The sequence below is a fragment of the Pleurodeles waltl genome, chromosome 2_2, assembly GCF_031143425.1.
Source record: "Pleurodeles waltl isolate 20211129_DDA chromosome 2_2, aPleWal1.hap1.20221129, whole genome shotgun sequence".
Classification (NCBI taxonomy): Eukaryota; Metazoa; Chordata; class Amphibia; order Caudata; family Salamandridae; genus Pleurodeles; species Pleurodeles waltl.
In genome coordinates, this window is record NC_090439.1 from 895,643,649 (window position 1) to 895,663,721 (window position 20,073).

A 20,073-nucleotide genomic window follows, 5' to 3' on the forward strand; every position below is an offset into this window, starting at 1 on the left:
ATCAATGGTCTCTTAGACCAGATTAAAAGTTCTGCGGTATTCTGCTATGCTCAACACCTCTCACCCTCTATCCTGTTGCTGCAAGAGACCTACCTGTTGGGCTCCAAATGTCCCATGCTTACTCATCAGGGCTCTGATAGAATCTTTCATGCAGGGTACGCTATGGGGTTCATGAGGAGTAGCGATTCTGTTGCACTGCAGTTTCCTTATGGTTGTGGGCCAGACTCGGTCTGATCCTCAGGGCCGTCATGTCTCCCTGGCAAGCACTGTTGAGGGCTGTCCACTAAACTGCCTGTGCCTTTACACCCCCCACCCCCCACTGCTCTAGAGTCTTTTGTGAATACTCTCCTTGACGTGGCAGCACAACTCCCTCCTGGGCTTACACCCATATGGGGTGAATTTAGTGCTGTCCTTGACCTGTCTATGGACTCCACAGGTTCGCCGTAGTTTCCCAAGGTCAGTCCACAATGGGACAGCCACCCACTTCTCTGTGAAGTATAGGGACTTTGGCACCCTAACCAGCGACAATACACACACACTTCTGTGGCTCACCAAACACACACGCCCGTATGGATATGCTCTTCATGCCAGCTCTGGATGTTCTCTTCGTGTCTCACATTCAGATCCTCCCGCACGTGATAGCCAATCATGTCCCACTTTTCCTGCACATAGGCGAAATTAGTACCACCAGGCGGCCCATGTTGAGACCCAACCTATGGTATCTTCAAAATGAATCACATGCCTGCGACGCAAAGTCAACGTTCACAAAACACTTTTAGGCGAATACCGGGACAGTGCAATTGGCAGGTACTCTTTGAGCGGCACGTAAGGCTACTATTAGGGATTACGCCAGGAGCACCCTCCGAAAGGTAGAAAGAAAGAGACACTTATGCATCACACAACTTGAGGTCCAGACTCTCTGCCCGGAAACACAGATTTCCCCCACCACCCACAGGTCCATCACTAGGTAAATAACACTGCCCCAGGAGGAGATCCGACTCCTTTCACTTGAAGCAGCAAAACAGTTCTTGTGTGCTTCCACAGTGTGGGTCTATGGATGGGGGCAACAGAAATGGGAAATTGCTGTACTTGCTGACGTCTCGGCCACTAGCCAGCAGAGTCATACCTGACATAATAGATGATGTGGGTCAGGTCAGACCCATTGTGCTTCCCTTGCTATTGCCCAAGACTTTGTGGGATACCACTCCTCGCTGTACACAGCTTCCCTGTGCCCACCAGCTGAGTTTGCATCCCCCTTGATTGACAAGGTGCCACCTCCTCAACTGTCTACTACTGAGCGACAGCAGCTGAAGGAACCCATCACAGCAGGGGAAATTGGTGAGGCCATCTCAGCGATGGCCACAGGTAAAACTCCTGGCCCAAATGGCTACCCCATGGAATTTTGCAGTAAATACAGAGACATACTTATCTCTCACGTATTGAACCTCTACAAAGAGGCAGCACAAGCTGTTTTTTTCTCCCAGGATCTTGACCAAGCAACAATTGTAGTAGTACCAAAGGTGCTCCTTCCTCCTGTCTCCTTTGCAGCCTATCACCCCATACCTCTCATCAATGCCCAAATAAAGATTTTCTCTACTATCCTAGCCACCTGTCTGCACCATGTCTTTAGGTCCCTAATCCACCCGGATTGAGGCAGCTTCATGCCACCAAGGAGTAAGAGACACTGGCCCTCATTCTGACCTTGGCGGACGGCGGAGGCCGCCCGCCAAAGTCCCGCCGTCAGGTTACTGTTCCGCGGTCGAAAGACCGCGGCGGTAATTCTGACTTTCCCGCTGGGCTGGCGGGCGGTCGCCTTCAGACCGCCAGCCAGCCCAGCGGGAAAGAGGCTTCCACGATGAAGCCGGCTCGGAATCGAGCCGGCGGAGTGGAAGCTGTGCGACGGGTGCAGTTGCACCCGTCGCGTATTTCACTGTCTGCGCAGCAGACAGTGAAATACATGTAGGGGCCCTCTTACGGGGGCCCCTGCAATGCCCATGCCAGTGGCATGGGCACTGCAGGGGCCCCCAGGGGCCCCGCGACCCCCCCTACCGCCATCCGGATCTCGGCGGTCCGACCGCCGGGATCTGGATGGCGGTAGGGGGGGTCGGAATCCCCGCGGCGGTGCAGCAAGCTGCGCCGCCGCGGAGGATTCAATGGGGCCGCGGTACACTGGCGGGACCCCGCCAGTGGTGCCGGTCCGACCGCGGCTTTACCGCCGCGGTCGGAATCCCCATTGGAGCACCGCCGGCCTGTCGGCGGTGCTCCCGCGGTCCTCCGCCCTGGCGGTCAAAGACCGCCAGGGTCAGAATGACCACCACTGTCTTAAATGGCTCCACGTGACTCTGGCTCATCGTTCCCTCTTGTCACCCCAACTTGCGCTATTCCTCATGGATTTTGAGAAAGCTTTCAACACAATTGACTGGGGTAACCTGGCCAAGGTGCTGGAGAAAGCAGGATTTGGTCCCCGATTTCGTGACCTCGCTCCAGTTCTATTTTCCACTTTGTCCGCACTGGTTCAAGTTAATGGGGTGGCCTCCACTGGATTCTCTATAAGGCAGGGAACTTGGATGGGTTGCCCCCTGTCCCCACTCCTTTTCATGCTAGCCATCAAACCCCTGGCACACCTCCTGAGATGTGACGTGCAAGTGAAGGAATGAGAGTGGCCCACCGGGCACGAGGACCGCATTGCCATTTATGCGGTCTGCAGATGATGTTCTTCTATGTCTCACAGACCCAGCCATTAGTGGGCCTTGTTGCCTACAGCTTCTGGGACTCTTTGCAGAGGCCTCTGGGCTTACCATTAGCCCTACTAAATTGGTATTGGTCCCCCTAAAACCCTCGCTGGACTGCATAGACTGGCAAACCACTATTCTGATTTGTCACCTGAGTTTCCACTATCTAGGCATACAGCTGGTCCTGAAACCTACGCAGACCTGGTCCCTCAGCATAACCCTCCTCACTTGCAAGATCAAAGACAATGTTCAGAAATGGCAGACGCTCTCCCTAAATGTCATGGTGAGGATAGCCCTGTATGAAATAATGATATTCCCCCAACTCCAGGCACTGGTTCAGAGAAATGGATTCCATGGCTACTAGGTTTTTGTAGCATAACTCACGCCCCTGCCTAGCATTCGTAACCTGTCAGCAAGACCCTTATGACAGTGGCCGTTGGCATGTCCAACTTATACTTGTACTATTTGGCTTCACAACGTCTGGTAATTAATGACTGACTTAGTGGCGAGTGGGATGACCCAGTCTTTCAATTGGAGCTCCAAACTCTGGGTTTTCCCTACATTATGGCATCGTTATATGATGACCTCATCGCCTATTGCCTCCCCAAAGTTACCTGGATAGTATTTAGCGGGCAGCACTTCGACACACAGGATGGTGGGCTAAACTTATTCAACAGACCCCCCCCGTGGCATGGGGCTTGGTTAGGCGAGGTGGTTGCCCTGCAGAGGTTTGGTCAGTGTGGCACCATAGTTATTATGCTCATAGGTGACATTTGGAAGGACACATCTATGTCTTCCTTCCAGGAGCTCCAACAGATGCATTTTCTATCTAGAACGCAGTTTCATAAATACCTGCAATTACGACACGCTCTGCGAGTACATGTTCCTTCGGGTACATCAGTTCCAAAGTTTAGCCTTGTGGAGGACAAAGTCATGGTGGACGCGCTGGGCAACGGAGGTGGGCCCCAAATCTATTGCATCTATCGCACCCTGATCATCAATGCTCCAGACACACTGGCAGCCCTTAGATCTCTCAAGGTAGGATAGCTGAGACCACTAGATGACGATGACTAGTGGGATGTCCTGAAGGCCCCCTAGAGTTTTGACAATGTCATCACGGCTCCGCCTAGTGTTCACATATTTACTTTGTGCAAACCTCAGCCCTGACAGGTTATTCAAGGCTGGTCTTCTGGCAAGCCCAGCATTTTCTTGCTGTTAACAGACCCCCATAGACTTTTTTTCACCTACCATGGACCTGTCCCACCATCACCCACTACTGGCGAACTGTGGTTGCAGAAGCCGCCAATATTCTAAATGTTGAGATTGAGATGTCCCTGTTACCAATCCTTCTGGGTGTGCTTGAGGGGGTTGGGGGTACCCGTGCTGATTGGGTCTTGGCAATGGCCCCGCTGGTTGCTAAATGCAACATTGTAATGCACTAGAAACTCTCCAAGCCCCAAATGATATTGCAGTGGAGACACAGAGTGGACTGGTGTGCTCAGCAAGAAAAAACAGTCTATGAGGTCCGGGGGTGTCTAGCCAAACATGGTAAATTTTGGAACAAATGGTGCGTGTTGGCATGTTGTAGAAATGTTGACATGGTACCCTTGTACACATCGTATGAAATGTAGTTTTGCAATTATTGTATCAGTGGAGGTCCCTGTTGAGGACCCAGGCTTTTTATTTGACCTAAATGTGACCTGTTACCTCTAACAAAACAATAAAAATGTGTTTATCTAAACATTTGTGTTTGATTGGATTAATGTGGCCAGACATACTTCTGCTTGTGCTAATGAATAAGAGAAGTATTCCAAACAGAAAGACTGGTCTCTCACCCCATGAAGTGATCGTGTGCAGAGCAATGAGACTGCAGCTACAGTTGACCAGCTCCAACTGAACCTGCCCTGGACCCTGATGCTGGCCTTTGCTGGAGTGAGCCTTGAACCCCAAGTGCTGTCCCCAAAGTCCGAGACCCTTGGCCGTTGTTGAAGTGTACTCCTTCTAACATAAACTGAAACCTGGATCTTAGAAACATTTTGGATTCAAGAACTTCTAGAGGGCAGGGACCAATTTGAGAAACTGATCAGACGAAGGTGCATTGCCGCTGGGCCAAAGGTTCCAGCTGCTCCTGCTCAAAACATTTCCGCAGGAGCAAATCCGATTAAGTGGGATCTTCGTGGAGATGGTATTGCCTTGTGTAGCCTTCTTTGACTTCAACCTCCATCCTTGACCTGCATCAAGAATCTGGGCTCCAAAATAGTAATTTAGTTGGAAGATAGAAATATTCACTGGGCAAAAACGACAAAAGTATTCAACCAGTGAGGGACATTTCTTTAGCACAAAATTCAAATTTTCCCTGCTTAGAGCTTTCCCACCAAATGTTCACTGTTTCGCCAGGAACTACTCCAGCAGCTATCCCGCTTCCTGGATTCTTTCTTGGCCACAAGTTGGGGCCCTGGCCCTCTGAGGAATGTTGACTCATTTCAGAGACTAAGAGCCTGATTTAGAGCTTGGCGGAGGGGTTACTCCATCACAACGGCGACAGATATCCCATCTGCCAAAATCTAAATCCAATAGGACATAATGGGATTTAGATTTCGGCATATGGGATATCTGACACCGTTGTGAAGAATTAACCTCTCAGCCAAACTCTAAATCAGGCCCTAAGTCAAAAGATAAACATTTAGGACTTCGTCAAACCTGGTTTCTGTATCTGACCTGTGCTCCATTGTGGTCAGCATTAACTTGCACCTAGGTTGTGGTCAAGCACAACCAGATGACCGTTGGTGCTCAAAGCTTTTTGTCACTATTTTTGTATTTCAGCTTTAAAAAGTCATAACTCTAGTTTCCCTTATTAGATTTTCTTTATTTGGTGTAATTTTATTTATTATAATTTCTGCTATTTTTCTAAATTGGTTTGGGATTTGTCTTGTAATAGATTTTGACTTTAATACTGTTTTGGTATTGCATAAATCTACTCTGTGCCATAACTACCAGAGGGTTGAGCTCAGGGTTATTTAGGGGCTTTAGTGGTTCGCCCTGAAAGAGTTGTGGGTATTACTTGAGGTGGGTACACCCACCACCCTCCTCAAATAGTATCTCCATTTCATTCAAAATTGACCCAGGCCCCAGCTCTGCTGCTGACCAGTTGTGGTATTCACTTATGTTTCATCAGATTCAAGCGAGGTCTCCTTCCTGATAGAGGTAAGGGAGTAAGAAGGAAATACATCATGCTTTACTTAGAGTGATAGGATGACTTGCACATGAACCTTTCTTTTCCTCTCTTCTTTTCCTTCTATTTATCTCTTCCCTTTAGTTGGAGGATGGGGTTGGGTCTGTTATCAGCATTTCTGTGCTCTGATATTGAGAAGTAATGCTTTGACTTGGGCAGTTTTCTTTATGGTTGCTATGAGCTGGTTATATTACGATAACTGCTCATAAAAAAAAGACCTGAACCATAAATCTGCAATAGCAATACTGTATTTGAATACCCACCCCAGACCACTCTGCCCCTGCTGTCTACAATCCTGTCCCTCTACTTTCTTCTCCAAAATGACTAGAGTTTAACTACCTCGCCACCTTACTCACTACGCACAACTTTCTGGACCCACTTCAGTGTGGATTCATGTTCTGCTTTCCACTCAGATGACAATTTGCCTTGTTTCCAACTTCGTACAATCTGCCCATGACAGTACCCTCTCCCTTGTTCGCATGATTTTCCTCTTCCCCATTTGACACTCTGGCTCACCCCACTCTGCTGTCCGCACAAATTTGGGATTACATTGGCTTTCTTCCCATCTCGTGACCATTGCAGGTCTCTGTCTTGGTGCTTCTCACTCCCCACAACACTAAAGCAAATCATTACTTCCTTTGCCTTCTCTTAACATCTCTATGTTGATGTCACCCAAATGTTTTTCTTTCTTTAATTTTTTTTTTTTTTTTAAATTATTTTCAAGGCATGTCATACATTGTCATTCGTTGGGTATATTCCAATAACACTTGTCATAGTACATAATACACAGTATTGTACATTTGTAGAGTTGCCACACAATGTTCCCCACATGTGTATTTATTTTAGTTAGCATGTGATATTATCGGTATACGTCAATTGAATCATTTTCGCCCAATTTAACTCTAAACATTTAACATTTCTATTCTACTCTCTATTTCTATCTTGACATCTTAGTCATGTGTTTGTAGGGGGCATTAGCCTTTCTGTAATGAACTTAAAGTGTATATCTTTGTCTCCTTGTCCGTATGTTGTTTATGTTATTGGAGAACTTTTCCGTTTCAATTACTCGTGTTCGGTGATCTAGTTTCTATAGTTTATTTCTACTTGTGCTGGGTTACTGGCATTCACAATCTTGTCTGAACCACTGCTGCCATTTAACTGGGAGTTTTCTATATCTTAACCTGAATCCCTTCCTCTTTCCATATTGTCGCAAAGGTGTCCATCAGATCATCCCAATCTTGAGCCATAGGACAGCCTCTCATATGTTTTTCTCTCTTTTAACGTTCACTCTTCAACTAGAAATGCAAATCTCAAACTGCCTTACAGCCATCTACTATGGCCATAATGTCACTTAGGCTGAACTCATCCAAGATGAAGAAAATCTACTTTCCACTTCCAGATCTGACTCCCTCCCTTATCCACTTCACCCCTCTCCCCTATATTGTACCACCCACACAATCAGCCACAAACCTGGAAGTACATTCCAAAACCTCAATGATTATGAACACCTTCATAATCAGCACAGCGACAGCAGCTAGATTTGTGTTTAAACATTCAAAACATTGGTTCATGCATTTAATTCTGAACATTCAAGGCACTGATCTCTTCAGTCGTCACAGGCAAAACTTGAATTCTGTATTTCTTACTCTGTCACACCATGCATTTTTACTAGTGAGGTGCGAAAGTCACGTAATTTAATTCTGCATACTCACGCAAAATCTTGGAAAATCTACACACAAATACACAAAATGCACAAACAAATTGGAACAAATTTCACATAAAAAGCCTAATGCAAAAATTCTGAAATTATGTTAGCATAACAGAAATTTCACCTGGGCCCAATGTTTACTCCAGTAGTTAAAGTACTGAATACAGTCACAGGTACCCTCTATCATCTTCTAAATCACACCCTACCTCAAGCTGTTAAAATCCGCTAGCTGGATATCCGCTAACATAGCCATAGACGGTTCCTCTGCGAACTACCCTTCTTCAGTCATAAGCAGCTACATCCCTTTTCCTAGCCAGTTTTCAGCCAAACCTAATCTCCTTGCAGCTCAAAAACCTCCATGTGGAACTTTTTAGGTTTTGGTACATCTATTTTCTGGGTCCCCTGAGCGAAAACTCTTTCCAAGCAAACTTACACTGCATCTCTCTGCTGACCTCTTCGAAGAGCACTGTCAAGGACCACCACATGTTAAGAGAACTATGGTTCTGATCGAACACTGATCCCAACAGTACAATGGCCCCTCCAGACCAACACCTTCCTTAAAGCTTTAATATCTGAAGTAAAACCAAGTCAGTTGCACAAGAACGTCATAATGATGTTTACAATAGTACTTCACATCACTCAGTTTCCTATCCTTCTGTAATGCCACCTTCTAAAATTCAGAAGAGCAGTTCTTTTAATTTTGCTACTGGAGAGGAGGCTACGATTATTGCCCTTGATTAAAATTAACTAACAATCTACTGAGGAATGAATCCGGGTGTATTTGTAGGCCCTCAACTTGATGGCAACAATACCAGTGAGCATGCGAATGATATCCGTCAGCAAGAACTTTTAATTGCATATCCTCAGACTGGTTGTGACTTGCCTTGCTCCAGCAAACTGTCCTTCCCTCGTTCTTTCTTATAATTTAGTGGGTAAAGTGGCAACTGAGACCTAGCTCCTTAAATTTTAATTCATTCCATTTAGGGTTTTTCACAGATGATTAAGCTTTATAGTGGGTTATTTCCATTAATTATCTTATCACCAATCAAGTGACCATCCACTCATTCTTAGCAGAAAATAGGAAGATTTGGAAAATAATTTCATAATGATGTCATACAGTCTAAAACGTCTGCTACCTCAAAAACAATAACCTCTTGAATTTTGATAACACACTGTTGGCTAGCAGTGCTGAGCCACACGCTGTCTCTCCTGTTGTGGAACATACTTCGCTTAAAATGAGTGCAGTTTGTTTCTGGTGACCTGCATTGTGTCCTGTAGGCTGCTTAATTTATTTCATGCCAATGACACTAGGACTTCTATGCATTAGGGAGAATATTCCATTTAATTGATGTGTGTTGATTATCTTAGTTAAGACCTGGCTAAGTGATCAGCAGCTGAGATGGAGTCTAACAGCTCGCACATGAATGGCACCGGGGCCCCATGGTAAGATACAACAAGAAACATCAACATCCCTATTGTAAAAGGACAAAATAGCCGCTTTGTAAAATTAGTGTCATGCATAAGTCTGCAACTCACAAAAATGAGCAGAATGCTAGAGGATACTTCTAAGAGAAAATGTTGCTACCTGCCAGGTACTCGTTGTTTGTCGGGGGTGTCACAAGACCCTAATGTTAACCTCACTTCTTCCCTGTCAAGATCACCTGTAGTCATACACAGCTTGGTGGGGTGTGCTGGCTGGGGCGTCTGTCTTTCTTTGATATACTGCACCATCTCTTTGGGTTTGGTGTGATTTCCAGAAGACTGTTAAGTTAGAAATAAATCAGATATTGTAGATGCATGTAAATATAGTAATATAAACTTCCTTATGAATAAGACTGTTCTTGCCGACTCTTAGAAGAGAAAGTGCTGTTACTAGTCCCCAGTTACCTGGAATTAGTCACTAAACCGTTACCCACTAAGGGCTGTAATTCAGCAAATTCATCAGATTGTCAAGGAGGAGCACTGCAGAGCTATAAGGAGGCAAAGGAAAGGCAGGAACACCCTATGCTGGAATTACTAAACACAAGGGAGCCAAAAAAAGAATAAAATAACAAAGATGCAGGGATGCAAGTGGTGTGAACTATTGAGGGTAAGAGTAGCCCTCCACCCGCTGCTGTCATGCACAGTCTCCTGAGAGTTATTCTATCTTATGCTGCTTGTGCCTTTGGAACTCAGGAAGTTCTGATGCTTACTTGTCTATCATGATCCATAGACCGCGTGGTCACCTGTGATAGCAGGACAGGCGAGGAGATGAACATTATGAGTGCAGGATTCTCCAGAGGGAGGTGAGATTAACAGTATGAACAGAATGTGGGTGCTGCCTGGTGTAAGGCTTCACATATGTGATGTGCATACTAAGGAAAAATATGGATTGAGTTTGAACAAACTACAAGTCTCAGTGTACCATAGGACTCTCATGAGCCTTGCAATGGATTCTGGCCATCTTGGATTTGTGAGGTATAAGTTCCTTGTGTTGAGTGTTCCTTGTTAGGCAATCAGAATACCTACTTGCTGCAACTGGATTCCTGTTGCTAACGTTGGAGATATCAAAGACTTTAGCATTCAGCAAAGTATTTTCAGATAACATTGCTTACAAAGATTTAGACTTTGATATTCAACCACTTCCTATAGCAGCCTTCATATCCACAGAATAGGAACTCTAACCTGCACTACATTCTTAACTAGAGAAGCAAGAAGGTTCCTCATTTGTACAGATGTAATTATATTTTCTTTAGTCACGATATAGTATTAAGGAATTGACAATGGTGAGGAATTGACTGCTTCTTGTGATAAGGTTAGGTTCAACACTAACATGTATGTTACAGCTGATCAGCTTTTTTACATTAAGAAACATTCAGAGCACAGAATTAATTTAATAATGGTCATCAATTTAGCAGGCCTGTCATTGCTGACTGGCATCACTATAGCGCGAAGATCCTGTTGTCGCCTGGAGAGGGAGGACCAAAGCTTAGTGGTGTTGTTTCCTCAAAACGGTTAATGTTGTAGCGGGAAGAGTCAGGTTGGTGGAACTTTATGTTAGCTGGCAGTGGGAGTGGCAAGGTTTCGGCACCAATGGACTCGTTTGCGGTTATGATGAGCCCAAAAACTTTAATTTAGCCTTTATGAAGCCACATCAAGGGTCCAGGACCTGATGGACACCACTTGCGACCAGGGGGTTGCTCAAGCTGGATCTGGGTGCTGATTCTGGTGATTGGGAGCCTATTATGTCTCTGTGGCTCTAAACAGGAGGCTAGCAGACTAGACCTTGGAGTCACTCTGGGAGTCCTAGTTTCAAGTGCAGGGTCAAATCCCTTTCTTTGACTTAGGCAGGAGGGGGGCAGATAAGCAGTCCAGCAAGGCAGTAGGCCAGGAGGGCAGCAGTCCAGCAGAGTGGCAGTCCTTTCAGCAGCATGGCAGTCCTTCTTCCTGGCAGAGGCTCCACGATCCAGAGGTGTGCTGAAGAGCTGGTGTCAGAGCTCTATTATTAATACTTGTTTCTTCCTTTGAAATGGGAGAAGCTTCTATTGATTTCCTTTTGAAGTTCACAGGCTCCTATCTTCCCTGCCATGGCTCCAGACTAACTAAAGGGAGTATGCAGCCCTTTGTGCTATTCAAGTGTAAGTAGAGCTGTGCCCAGCTCTGCCCTCCCATCCTGCTAGTGATGGCACACTTTAGCTCTCTATTGTGTGTGGCTGTCTAGGAGGAATACACAAAGCCCAACTGTCAGCTACACCCAGAGATGAGACCCAGAGACAGGCTGCAGGCACCAATTTCTAAAAGTGTCATTTTCAAAACTGTAATTTCAAATCTGACTTTACCATAAAATAGGATTTTTCATTACAATTCTAAAGGCACCAAAATTAACTTATTACAAATTCCAATTTACAGCTTATTTAATGTGTAAGGCAGCACCAACATTATCATATAGGAGAGGTAGGCCTTGCAGTACTGAAAAACTAATTTAAGAGTTGTTCATCTACCAGGACATGGAAGGCTTAAAAGTAAATGTCCACCGTTTTAAATACACTGCACCCTACCCTCTGGGCTGTTCAGGGCCTGCCCTAGAGGTGACTTAAAATTATTAAAAAGGAGGGTTTGGGCCTGGCAAAAGATTTATTTTGCCATGGCATTTTAAAACTGCACACACATGCTGCAATGGCAGTTCTAAGACATTTGCATGGCTACTTAAGTGGGTGGCACAATCAGTGCTTCAGGCCCACAAGTAGAATTTAATATACAGGTCCTGTGCACATGTAGTACCACTTTAGTATGGAATTAAATATGACACCTGGGTGCAAGCCTATTCTAGCATGCGTAAAGAGAGAAAGCACAGCCACTTTAGCACTGGTTAGCAATGGTAAATTACACAGAGTCCTAAAGGCCGACAAAAACGGGTTCAGAACATAGGAGGCTGAAGGCAAAAGGTTTGGGGATAACCCTGCAGAAAGGTCCAAGTCCAACAGACTTATGCTAATTTTATCCTTTATGTCCTCAGCAGGACATATGATAGTACAGAAACTTGCATTTCCCCTTTTGGCAGAATCAATTTGTTGTTTCAACTGCGCATATATACCTAGTGAATTGGCTGGCGTCTGATTGGCACCGGGGCTCCCTGCCCTTACTGCACCCCACCTACTGTGGTGAAGAATGTCAGGAAGACTTGTGGGTTGGGGGTGGGTAAGGAAAACTAATGCAGGTAGGGAGGAAGAGAAATAGAGTCATTCAGGGCAGAGGGGGTAGAGAGACATAATGATATAAGGTGAAGGAGAGGCATGATACCATGGTAAGAAAGAGGGATTGCACTCATGGATATGGAGGGCAAATGTGAGGAACTGTGTGATATGGGACAGGATAGTTAATATAGAGGATAGTTAGTATAGAGAAGGTATGTTGAGAAAAGTAATGTTCACGTGTGTTCTTCCATTATCTCTTCTTTTATACAATGTCTATATTCTGGTTTTCAATTCTGAGGTTTTACAGTGTTGGTTTCATCAGCATCTGACCCCTTGTTAAATAGTTATGACCTGCTAATCTGTTTCAAAGGGTATATTACTCGTATAGAATTAATTTTATCTCATAGCAACTGTAAACACCCAAGCCACCTTGCTACACTGCGTGAAAGTGATGCCATTATAGGGTGCATTCCTGTCCTTTCCTAGTGCTGGCACACGTTTGCCTGCTTTGCGTCACTGCAGGCACCCTTGCATCATGTTGCAAGGGTGCCTGCATTGCAGGCAGATTTGTTGTTGTGCAGGAAAGGAAGGTGTCCCTTTCTGCACAAAAACAATCCTGAGAGGCATTCCCTCTTTCTATGTGTGCAGCAGAATGCATCACACTCAGAAAGAGGAAAAAACGAGGAGAAATAAAGATATTTCTCCTCGTTATGTTTGACCCGGAGAGGCTTAGCATTTTGATGCATTCCCAGGTCTACCACTAATGGTAAATCTGAGAATGCGCCAAAATCCTTGGGTGGATGTGTGGGAATCCCCACACTTTACCCATGGAACACCTCCCTGCTGCAGAATAACGTAAGGCAGCAGTTTGTGCTGCCTTTCTTTACTCTAGATTTATCAGGCTTGGCAGGATCATATAATGTGGCCTTGCCTGGCTTGATAAATCTCACTGAAGTTTTGTGTCACTGTTGCTCCCGCTTGATTGGTCCAAGGGCAACACAAAACCTTGAATAATATACCCCTCAGTGTTTATACACAAGGTACATTTACGTAGTTTGATGGCCTTTTCGGTACCGCAGTATCATTGTACGATAATGCAAACTTTGATGGGAAGGCAATGAAGACCTTTCAAGGCATCAAATATATGATCAAATTTCCTTGGAAAGAAAATTGTGTGAGCAGAAGATGGAAGGATGCCCTTTAAAGGGGCTAGTGATCAATCAGGAAAAAACAGAAATGACAGTTGACAGGTTTAAATCAGACTAAGAAACAGGCCAAGCTGCGGTACAGGGATGGGCTTGTAAAGATAACAGACCTCATGTTGATTCAGAAATTCATTGGAAACATAGTAATGTTCAAAGGGTCTGGGCCTTAGTTGACCCCAGAGCGGAGGCCTCTTTAATTTATGGAAATAAAAAAAAGTTTAGAAGTCAGCACTAAACCATCACAGGGTTGGGTGGAAGCAAACCCGCAGTGCAGACTACTGTTCGAATGAAAATAGGGAGAATGCCTAAAAGAGAATACACTGTTTTTATTGTGCCTCTCCTAGATTATATACTGGGAATTGACATTCTGAAGGGGATGACTCTATACTTGAATGATGGTTGTTATCAATTTGGATCAAATCAATATATTTCAGTGGCAGCAGCGAGGGTGGGTCATCTGAAGATACCACCAGTGAAGGTGCCCCCAGCAACCTACGTGGTTTGTTTGAAACAATACAGAATTCTGGGAGGGCATGAAGAAATAAGTCAGACTTTGCAGGAGTTGATGGAAGCAGGTGTGGTGGCTCCAGTCACCACTAAGTGGAACAATCCTGTGTAGCCTGTGTGCCGAGCAGATGGGCGCTATAAAATGACGATTGAGTACTGTGAATTGAACAAAAATACGCACCTTTTGACTACTGCAGTCCCTGACAACATCACTTTGATTGAGAGACTACAAAAACATAAAGGGGCCTGGCATGCAACTATTGATATTGCTAATGCTTTCTTTTCCATATCATTGGCCCCGAGAGTCAGGAGCAATTTAGTTCCTTGTGGAATGGCAGACAATTCAAGATGTTACGGCTCCCCCAAGGGGATAGTAAATAGCCCCACCATCTGTTATTGGCTAATGGCAGAACACCTGGATGGAGTATCTGTCATTCCAGGTGTGCAATTGTCTCATTATATCGATGATGTGATGATTCAGGGAGAGACACAAGAACAGGTGCAGACTCAGTTGGGTAGGGATGTGAAACTCTTGCAGAGCAAAGGGTGGATGATCAATCCAAATAAGGACCCTCTCAAAATGTGAAGTTTGAAGGAATTCAGTTGAATCAGGGACATAGAAGGGGTGTTGCCAAAGGCAAAACAAAAGATATCAGAATTTGCCACACCTGCAATACGCAGGAGGCTCAGCGATTCATTTGATTGTTTTGCTTCAGGAGACAGCATATTCATCACTTGAGTTAGCGTTTGGCCCCTTTGTACAAAGGGACCCGAAAGAAACATGAGTTTGAATAGGGAGAGCAGCAGCAGTGTGCGTTTGACTTGGCAAAGGAGGCAATTCAACATGCTTTAGACTAATGGGCAGTACAGGAAGGAGACATTGAGTTACATGTAACCATTCAGGGGCAATATGAAAATTGGAGCATGTGGCAAAAACAGGGAAGAAAGAGGGAGCCCCTGAGTTTCTGGACCAAAAAGTTACCAGATGCTGGACAGCAATATACTCTCTTTGTAAAACAGTTACTCAGTGTTAATGGGCTCTACTGGATACTGACCATATGACCCTAGGTCATAATGTGATTCTGAGACCTGAAATCCCATTAATGCAGTGGGGGATGAGTTCACCCAAAACTCACTAAACAGGACATGCACAGGAAGCTAGTTAGAAAATGGAAGTGGCCAGGAAGTGGACAGGGCCCGAGTGGGACCGGCAGGGACAGCGGCCCTGTGTGAACAGGTGGCACAGGCCCCTGTGCAGGATGATGAGGTGATGCAGGAGGTGCCCAAGGTAAAAGAGTCACCAGTGAGGTGGGATGAGCCATTTGAATCCTTGTTCCCTGAGGATAGGAAGCATGTATGGTTCACGTAAGGTTCAGCCAAGTATGTGGGGCCAAGAGACTTTGGAAGGCAGTGCCATATAATCCTGTAACCAAAAAGCCGCTTTCTACTAACGGAGAAGGGAAGAGTAGTCCATACAGTATATAGAATTGTATGCTATATATCAGGCTTTGAAACAAGAGTTTCCTGGAACCTGTCACATATATACTGATTCTTGGTCTACTGCCAGTGGGTTAGCCGCCTGGCTTCCCACATGGCATGCACGCAACTGGCAAATACACTCAAAGGAGGTGTGGGGTAAAGAACTGTGGCAGGAAATTTGAGAAATGTTGGAACAAAGTACCGTTAATGTATTTCATTAGATACCCACTGTGCCACCAACTCATTAGAACAATGGTTTAATTCCCTTGCAGACGACAAAGCCAAAATCTCAGAAGCAGAAGTGGCGACACAGGATTCTGACTTGGTGGGGATGGCTAAGTGGGTGCACCAAAATGTGAACATCTTGGAGAGAAGGTCACTAACAGGTGGGCAGAGATTAGAGGGATGCACATCCCCCTAGACTTAATAAAAACAGTGATCATGCAGTGTCCTATTTGTCAACACACACAACAGAGATCTGTCCTGCAAACTGTCAAAGGTCAGTTGGGGAGAGGGAAGCTGCCGGGGCAGATTTGGCAGATTGATTACATTGGGCCACTACTGAATAGTCATGGGTCTCAATATCCCTGCACAGTAGTGGACACTTATTCTGGCTACCTGATTGTCATCCCTTGGAAATGTGCCACTCAGGTGAACACTCTCAAAACACTGGACTTGTTAATGTTGTATTATGGAGTCCCACTCCAAATCCAGAGTGATAACGGGGCACATTTTAAAGGTAAACTGATACAAGGTTATTGGTCAAAACACAATATTGAGTGGATTTATCACATCCTATATTACCCACAAGCTGCAGGACTGATTAAGAGAATGAACAGCTTACTGAAATCCCAATTACGAAAAATTATCTGATGGAACTTTGAGAAACTGGAGAGAGCATTTAAATGAAGCCCTCCAAATTTTGAATAACAGACCTTTGACAAATGCAGAGACCCCTTTAATGCAAATGTTGACCCCAGCGTTACATATACAACCACAGATAGTGACAAATACCATCATGTATTGGGAAATAAAACCCGGAGCCTTAGCTCCTTACCCAGCCACACCAGAATCTGCAGGTCTTGATTTACATGCTTTGAATATGTACAGATTCCCCCAAAGCACTTCAGATTAATTGCTCCTAGATCTGGATTGGTACTCAAAGGTATTCTGTGTCAGCATAGAAATGATAAAACTTGTAAAAATATAGCATGTCTTGCAGACACATCATGACTGCTGCTAGTCACATCAAGCACATTAAACTATTGGTGAGGTGGTTGTCCTCTTATGGAAACACAACCTAGACATACATTCCTGCCAATATAACTTGAGGACTGTGTGCTTTTACGCGGTTAGGACTTACGATGTTTCCATTTCATTCTGTGTCACATAAGCAACATATATGACATCTTTACAACTATATTTGCCCCCCTTTTTTATTGTGGTTATTTTTTTTACTTAGATTTATCATGGCCATGTTTGCTTGGAACACCTTTTAACCCTTCAGTATCTGGCAAGACAGCCTACCATATAATAACATCTTGCTATCATGTATTTTGCCTTATTATTAGGATACTGCTCTTAGAAGTCTTACGCTATGTCCCTTTTTTTTCCTACATAATAGCTCCTCTGACTTGACTTCACTGGGTTGCAATAAGAGGACTTCACACTCACTACTTAGAGATGGTGCCTGTTTTTGCTTATGACCAGCATCACTTTTGCTTGCTTTTCGGTGATAAATGGGTTTTATGGTCTTACAGATTCGGGTACTTTTACTTATTTTGCATGCACATGGAATTTGTATAAGTTATTGTTCAGCGTTATCATGCACATGCATGACACATTACTGTGCACAAGCATGACACAGTGCCATCTTCTCATGTGATTATCTTACCAACACCTTCGAAGGAGGCGTGTATTTCCACTTAGCTCATTTTTTGCTAACTTTGCTCACATGATTGGAAACGGTACAAGGTTTGTGGTGAAAATCAAAGCAACAATCAGATTCCCTGTTACTGTCATTCTATCTTACGTTTACTCTTTTTGCATATCCATCTTGCAGCCTTGAGAAGGACTTGATGATGAAACACATGTTGGCTGTTGTTCTTTGGATTCATGGTGCCTTGGATGATTAAAATTCCAACTGCTTACAGATACTTATTCAGAACTTTGATTGGTACACTCTATTAAGAAATGGACTCTATGAACTATTTTGGTGTGCCTTGGTAATTCAGTAATAAACTGCTGCTAGTCACATCAAGCATGTTAAACTACAAGTGGGGTGGTTGTTCTCTCGTGGAAATACCACCTATATGTACATTTCTGCCAATATAACTGGAGGACCGTGTGCTTTTACAAGGTTGGGACTCATGATGTTTCCATTTTACTCTGTACATACTCGCTCTCCAAGGGAAACAGTTCAATTAAGTGAAAACTGTGATTCTGAAATTAAGTTATTATCCAAATCAGAATATGTAAGCTAAAGTATTTCTATAGCAGGAGTTCCAGGATTAGCTCTTTTTAATACTCGAGTTATTAACAAGTTAGCATGTTTGATGATGAAGAATATTAATAACCCATCCATCACCTTGGACAAATTACTATTGGATATACAAGGCACTAAAAAATCTGCATTGCAAACAGGGCTGCCATTGACTATTTGCTCTTGAGACATTATCATGGCTGCTCAGAATTTGTGAGCATGTGATGCTTTAATCTGTCAGACCACTCTAAATCTATCCAGTCTCATATTGACACTTTACATGAATTGGTGAAAGGAGTAAGATATTGACAAATGGTGGTGGGATTGGTTATTTAACTTGTTACCTGATTTGAGGCAACTGCACACTATTTGGTGGTATTCTCGTAGTGACTTGTAACATAAAAATGCTATGTTTCTGTGTACAATGCACACCTAACCTACTTATAATGTTTAGATCAAAAAGGGTTACTTTTAGACCCTTATGTTATGAGAGTAACTGGTCAAAGGGTGGAGTGTAATGCTATCTGTATTTAACCACCGACTCTATCTTGACCACTGACTCCATTTTGTGTTTAACTTAGCTTCAGATGCCGTCATATTGTTGGTGCAGGTATTTTTCCACAAAGCTTGTTTTTTACACTGAATGTGTTTTCGATTCTTCTCACCAGCACCGGGTTGCACCGTGCAGGAACATAACATGGGGATGTGGAAGTAGACATGATAAGAGAGTCTCAGCCTGAAAATGGTTTCAATGTTTTCACTCTGGAAAAGTACTGCTCCTCTGCCTCTGGAATGCACTTCAGGGCAGGGCCCATTCCTTTGCGTGTTTTCGATGCAGACCGAGTACAGCAGGCGCTTGAATTTCATATCTTGGAAGTGCCTTAATAAATTCATTACTCAAACTAGGAGTGCTGCATTCCTTGGCATCGTTCTCCTCTTAGTTTGAAGCAAAGCAGAACACGGGCCTGATAGGTAATTCCTTCGGACCCCTTCTCCTTTTGGAATTATGTTACAGCCTCACAGGGAGTAGGCAGTGATTTAGAGGAACCACGACCTGCTCGCCCTGATATTTTCCCAAACTGGAATGTTTTATTTTTTTCTAAAACAGCACTGCTTCATTTAAGTAACTCGAGCTTCTGTAATTTTTTTTCATATTTGGGAATGCAGACTGATGGATGACAGCCTGATGTCCCTTGCAGACCAACATTCATGTGTTTTTAGCCAATCACAGGAGGTCGCAAATTACGATCGTACTAATTAAAATTTATTAGGCAGGTCATTCTGAGACCCCATGCGAATGGAGATTTTGCCAAGTGACCTTATAGTTAATAGTCTGGTACGCAAAATCAGAGTTCGTTTGCAAAAAGTTGGTCTGCAATTTGGGACCACTTTTTGTAAATTGAATCTTTGCACCTCAGGCTCCTAAACACTTATATCAGTGGCCTGCTACAACTATCTGTAGAAGCCCAATGAGTGAATTAAGCAACAGTGGCAGCATTTTCTCAAGGAATAAAAGGGGAACTGAAAGACACTGTCACAGTGTCTTCTCCTCGGGATCTGCACGTTGCTGAACAAAAGGCCCACCTTCCTGCATCACCAACTCAGAAAGCTATTATAGCACAGAGTTATGATGAAGCCAGTCGGGGGGAAGGGAATAAGGGTAGGGAACAGCAGGGAGGGAGATCTGAAAAGAAAAAAGTTAGAACAAATATGCATTTACTCATTCATAGAATTATAACTCATCAAAAGACTCTTGACTCAAATGCGTCTCCGATATCTGATGGAGACCCCTTTTGAAATGAGGGCAAGGCCCCTTCTTTTAATCATGGAACAAGAATAAACTACGACCTCAGAACCAAGAGATAGCAAGAGCTTTAGACTATGATAATCATGGAACAAGAATAAACTAAGACCTCAGAATCAAAAGATGGCAAGAACTTTGGACTATGATTATACTCAGAATATCAATCCTGTAACATCTATGCATTCATAACATAAACCTTTGATCATGATCTAGAAAATCTCAAAGAAGTAAATATGCTTTTCACATATTAT